Genomic DNA, 6,735 nt, shown 5'->3' with positions numbered 1-6,735 from the left:
CTTGCCTGGGATGTTTAAACTTCCGCTCAGCTGATTTGCGCCGCCCAGTGTCAGGGACTTGGGCTAGATATGCTTGACTTGCTTGGATGTTTAACCTGGAAATGTGATGTTGTGTAATCTCTGGTATAACTCAGTGATTATTCAGTGTAACTGATTCTGAGAATCACAACCAACCCTCTCATTAGGACCCTGCAACCCAACCAAATTGTCTCCTACGACTACTTCTCCCAACCCAACCCACCCCAACAACCTCTCTGACCTGACCTGACTCCTCCCAAACCCGACTATTCCCCCGACCCAATCCAATACCCTCTGACATTACTACCCTCCCCAACATGACTACCCATGACCCAACCTGACTACTCCCCGACCAAACCTGACGACCCAACCCGACATAACAACCCTCCCATCCGACCCAATTACTTTCCTGATCTGACTACCTACTCTCACCACTCACCCACTCACTGAACTACTGATCCATTCACCCACTCACTCACCCAACTACACACCCACACACTCACTCACTCCTTCACCTACTTACTATTCAAAAAAACCAACTGAAATACTTCAGACCTTTAAAAATTTACTTGAATACAGCAGCTGATGCCATAAAAGGGACATGTTCTCTCTCCACCGATTTTCTCCTGCACTCGCCGGTCTTGCACAGGGATGGCTGAGTTGACCTATCCCTGCTGCAGCTGGGATCGGAGGTCAGGCTGAAATAACACAATTTGGTGGTGGGGAGTTATGGGGGTGGGGCGGGTGGTGGGTAGGTGGTGGGGGGAATGGGGGCATGGGGGTGGGGGGTTGGGGGGGGGTCAGAAAAATTAATGGTCAGTGATAATGCATCCAGAATTACTGGGATAATTAGAGATCGAAAATGTCATTGTGCAAAGAAAATTCGTAAGAAAATCATTGAGAATACACAGTAAAAATGTGTGTTGATTAGTGAACTATTCGCAGAAGGAAAAATTTGCAATATCTTCAGAAAGACGTTCTTGGGAATCACTTTTTTATTGATAGCAAGAAAAGACATGGGGCGGGAATCACCGTCGGCCAACGCCAAAATCGGGAAACGCAATTGAGCGGAGAATAGCCTCTGACGCAAACATTGCGGTGGGTGCTGGTTTGACGTCAAATCGGGATACACCGGCACCCCGAAAATGGCATAAATGTGTCGGTCGCCATGTGGTGTTTAAGCACCATTGGCATATCATTAGCGGGCCTGACCTTCTATTCTCCGGAGCCTCCGCGGGTCAGCGCCGCCGATGGGCCGAGTTCCCGATGGCATGGGGATCACTTGCGGTCTCAGCCGTCGGTAACCCGGCATGGCGGCCGCGGATTGTGTCCAGTACCGCCACAGTTGGCCAGAGACTGTGATGCTGGCTGGGGAAGCTTTCGCAAGGGCTTGGGGACTGATGGGGGGTGGCCAGGAGGACAGTATTTGGCAGGTCGGGTCCGCGCACAGCCGGCACCATGTTTTAAAGCGCGACCGCTGCAAGTCACCGCCGTGCGCGGCCACAGACCCGGCCATTCTCCAGCCGTTTGTGTCGTGGCAGCCGGGAGTTTCACTCGGCGCAGCTGCTAGCCCCTCACTGGTCGCAGGATCGGTGAGGGTTCAGCGCCGATTCTTCCGTCGTAAAATGCCACAGTTCCTCTGCTGGCGTCAACACTTAGCCTCCGAAACAGTGAATTCAGCCCATGGGCTCGTGTCAAGAGAAGTATGTAATTTAAGTGAGACAGAGAGATATAATTCAAGAGGATTTAGATTAACTCATGCACTCACAAAATAAGTATAAAGAAGATTAGATTTATCTTGTCAAAAGCAGTGTCCCTTTCTGCAATGCAATTTTACCTTACTGGAATTATGCATTTGGAAGGTCATAAGTTGTGCAGATATTTATCAGTGGCAGTGGGCAGAGATTCAGGCTACAGTTTTGCCACAGAGGCAGGAAACAGGAACTAGGGTGTTTTGGGGTCAAAAGTCCACCTCTGGTGGTAAACCGATTAATGTTCACGTTTTAAAGCCGGTGAGCCTTTACTTTATTTAGATATGGGTTTTCTGTCCACTACAGTCAGAGTGGGTGGGATATATGTGGGTGGGCCAGCACTGTTCAGCATTATCTCCCTCTACCTCCATGTCTCTTTCTCACGTGCCCCTTCTCCTACCTCAATGAGATCTAACCTTGCAGGGCCTGACTCTCCTCAAGGTCCACATCTCTCTTTCGGCCCATGTTATGGACAGCGCAGCAGACAACAACAATAGCAGAGACTCTTGCAGGAGTGTATTGAATTCACCACACGTCCAGCTATGACACCAAAATCACATCGACAGAAACCCAATGGCCTACTTAATGGGGTTTGTTCTGTAAGCAAAAGACATTGGTTGGGTTGTCTCTGTGCCTCTGTCTGGGACTCCTGTAGCGGGTCCAATGCCTTCAAGTGATTTTCCTTGTCCCTGAGGATCCATCCAGGCATCTTGGGGATTGGACTGAAGATCTGAGGCAACCAGGAGTGGAGGAAGATGAAGGAGTTCTGACAGCTGCCTGGAAAGTGAGTGCACACCTGGAAGATGAACCTCTTGTGGTTACAGACCAGTTGAACTTTGAGGGAGAGGATGCCTGTCTTGTTGATGAATCTCGCTGGCTTATTACTGTGTGCTTTATCGGCCAGACGGGTGCAGTCAATAGTTCCCTGTACATTAGGGGATGTGGTGACGGAGGCAGAATACAATCTGTACCCGTGAGGCAATATGTGTCATTGAATGAATGTCCTATCCACCTCTGGCAAAAGGGACATTACTGACCAGCAAAATGCAATGGTGTACAGTCATGAGCAAGATCCTACCAAGGTCCACAGCTGTCAGTGGTAGAGCCAGAAGCAACTAACTTCAAGGCCGGAGTGACTTTGACAGTCACTGACAGGGCATGGTGGCCAGTGCTGTGAGGTGCAAAGGCTTTGGTGTCGAGGGCACGGATATCTGTCATGATCACCCTGGAGAAGTACAGTCTCCTGTGGCACTCAGCCGTCTCCAGGTAACTCTGTCTTTGGTGGTTGATCCTGTTTTGAGGATTTGACCTCTGTTGCCTTCCTGCCCTATTTTGCTCCCCTGTTCCACCCTGATGCTCAGAATTCTGCCCTTTCTGCGCAGAAGGTGTTGTTCCGTATTGCCATGGAGTCGCAAATCAGTCAGATGTGCCCCTGTTGCCAGCTGGAGCCTTCCTTCTGAACAGATAGCCATGCCCCTGGTTCTTCTGTCCTGGGATGATGGACCATGTGCCCAAACCCACTTGCCACTGTCACCTGTACAGCGCCAAGGGTACGGTCTCGTTAAGTGCCTAGTTCTCTCTTTGCACATCTTACCCTCTTTAGGGGTTGTAATGATGCCTTGGGGATTCCATGACTGGCACATTTGTACCCACCTCTTCTCAGCTGTTCAGAAACTGGCAGCTTCTGAAACCTGTATGCTCCTTTACATATTCTACTCACCTCCTTGGGCAAGCCCTGATCAAGCTTTTTAATTAGCTTCAATGGGGAGGAGAGTGGGTTTCTTGTCCCATCCTCTCCCGACCATGGTGATTATTGCAGGCACCTACCAATCAGAGGGTCATAGCTTTGAAGCCTCAGCAGTGCCAAGAAAAGGGGGGGCGTCTCTTCTAAGGCAGGCAGGAGATCTTGGGAGTGCCTCAAATGGAGATGCACTGTTTTTGCTAAGTAACTGCTGCTCAATATCACAGTTGACAACACTTCCATCACTTTGTTATTGATTGAGAGTAGAGTATCAGGCTGTAATTGGCCATGTCCGACTTGTCTTGGTTTTTAGGGATAAGACATACCTGGATAACTTTCATCTTTGAGCTAATATTTGCCTGCAGAGTACCTTCTACCCTAGGATCTGATTTCCTGAGACATTGGGCTGAATTTACAAGGCACTAGATTTCCTGCCCCTTCTCCAAGTCGAGGAGGGGGGAGCCCACCAAGGAGAACACTGGCTGCCCTGCAGCCATTGGCCATTAATAGACTGGAGGCCATCAATGACAGGAAGTCCCACCTCAGCAATGTGCTAGTCAATCACAAGCCGGCAGATCTTCAGCACTTTGGATCAGAGGTGCATGGTGTTGGATTGGGATTTGGGTAATTGTTTTGGGTTCTTGCAGGGTGCCAAACTGGTAGGCCCAAGAAAAGTGGTTGAGGATGATGGGTGGATGCAAGATTGGGGTTTGGGAATGCATGGGTGGGGGACAACCTTGGGGGGTTGGTAAAACATTGGGAGTACCCTTGAATGGACCCAGGGGGGTCCATATCCCTGCCCACGAGGTTGTTGCTTGGCATTGGCCTCTCCCACTGCAGTTTAAATCCCAGTAGCTAGGGGATGAGGTCCTTAAATAGGCAATAATTGTCCTCTGGCAGGCAGGCCACCTGATGCCAGCCCCCACTGCTGGTAGAATTGTGGTAGGACAGACCACTTCTGGATTTAACAAGTCCCAAATTTCAAACTCATCGGAGGGGTAGCATAACCCCTAGCCCCGTGTTTCTCTCAGTCTTCCATTGCAGAACAATGTAACTTGAGGTTGGATTCACAGGACACTGGCAAAGTGAAATATAAAATGGTAGCACAGTGGTTAGCACTGTTGCTTCACAGCTGTACTTCCGAAGACAACCTCTAGTTCTCAGCCAACTTTGTATCCATGCTTCCACTGTCCATTTTATTTCATGAGCTTCAATTTTGTGATAAGCCTGTTATGTGGCACTTAATCAAATATCATTTGGAGATCCATATAGACCACATCCTGATTAACTGTCTCTGTGACCTTACCAAACAGTCATAAGTTTGGTTAAACGTGATTTGTCCTTAACAAATCTACGCATGATCGAGTGACTGTTTATGTTGTCTCAGACTATCATTCCTAAAAGCACTTGGTCGCAGTAGGAAGTTCTCGCTCTCCAGCACTGCAATCTTCTCTTTAAACAGAACCGATACCCCTCCTCGATTTTTTCCACCCTATATTTACTGAACATCTTGTATCCAGGATTATTTGATACCCAGTCCTGCCTTTTTTGAAGTCCAGTCTCTGTTATTGCCACACCATCATATTCCCAAGTGCGCCTTTGTGCCAGCAGCTCACCAATCCTATTTACCGCACTCCTTGCATATACATGCACGTGAGAATGAATTTGATCTTGCTGTAGTCCCTCTTAGTCTGTCCTCATGTGATACCTTATTATTTCTTACTTTAGTGCTTGTTACCTCTCAAGGTTCATTGTGCACCTTGTTTCTCCTTTCTGATGCTACATCCTGCTTTCCAACCATTTGCCAAATTTGTTTTTATACCCTCTCCCACAGCACAAATAAACTGTCTGACAAGGAAACTGTGCCAGCCCAGCTCATTCTGCCTGTACAGCTTGCACTTCCCCAGAACCAGTATCAATATTTTGGGAATCTAAAACTCTATCTCCTGCTCCATCTCTCCAGCCATACATTCAGCCGCACAGATTTTCCCATTTTTATACTAACTACGGCTGTGTAATCTGGGAGTAAACTGGAAATTCCAAACCTCAATGTCCTATTTTTTAGCCTCTTTTCTATCTCCATAAAATATGCCTGAAGAACCTTGCCCCTCTTTCTACATCTGTTGTTGGCTCCGATATGGGCTATGATCTCTGGCTGTTCGCCTTCCCCCCCACCTCTGGGTGTTCTGCAGCCGCTCAGTGACATCCAAGACCTTGACAGCTGGAATGCCATCTTGGATTCTTGTCTGTGGTGCAGAAACACCTTTCTGTTCCCCTAATGGGAACGCTATCAGTGTTGCCTTCCCAAACTTCCTCCTCTCCCTCCCTCCTTCCTCACCACCATCCGTGCTATTGTTGACTTGGCTCCGGCTGCACTCCCCAGAGGAACCATCATCTCCACCAGTTTCCAGAACTGATACCGGTTCAAGAGTGAGACACACCCAAGGGACTCCTGCACCACTTGCCTGGTCTCAGTTGGCTACTTGGCGATCAACGATTCCGTCTCTGCCACTGGCCATGTAGCTGTCAGCCTTATGAATGCACCGCAGGGACTCTAGCTGCTGCTCAAGCTCAGAACACCCAGAGCTCGAGCTTTCTCCAGCTGATGTCACTTCCTGCAAATGTGGTTGCCCAGGACTTGAAAATAGACCTAAACTAGAAGTGCTTTATGCGTGCAATGGAAAATGCTGCTCTTCATATCGCTAATATCCCTATGTTTACAAAAAGAAAGAAAGCCTTGGATTTATGTAGCATTCTTCATGATTACCAGACATCTGAAAGCACAACAAAGCACTTTTTGAAGAGTGGTCACTGTTTTAATGCAGGAATTCGACGGCCAAGATGCATAAAGCAAAGTCAGTCAAACAGTAATTGTGATAATGACCAGAAAATCTGTTTTTGTTTTAAAAAAAATATTTTTATTGAAATATTGCAGTTTTTACATAGTTTACAGAATGAGATCATCGTGTTTTTACATATAAATAGTTCCCTTCCCTCCTGTTGGTTAGCCCCACCCTCCCTCTTCCTCCCCTCCCCTGTTTAGGTTTTCCCTTGGTGTCTTACTTTATATACATTTTGGTAGGGTTGCACTTGTTTTCTTGTGCCGACCCTGGCAGGGCCCTCGGTCATGTAAGTGGTTATAGAACATAGAACATAGAACATAGAACGATACAGCGCAGTACAGGCCCTTCGGCCCACGATGTTGCACCAAAACAAAAGCCATCT

Source organism: Scyliorhinus torazame, chromosome 14 (assembly GCF_047496885.1).
Source record: "Scyliorhinus torazame isolate Kashiwa2021f chromosome 14, sScyTor2.1, whole genome shotgun sequence".
NCBI classification, from domain to species: domain Eukaryota; kingdom Metazoa; phylum Chordata; class Chondrichthyes; order Carcharhiniformes; family Scyliorhinidae; genus Scyliorhinus; species Scyliorhinus torazame.
This window is presented reverse-complemented; position numbering follows the sequence as displayed.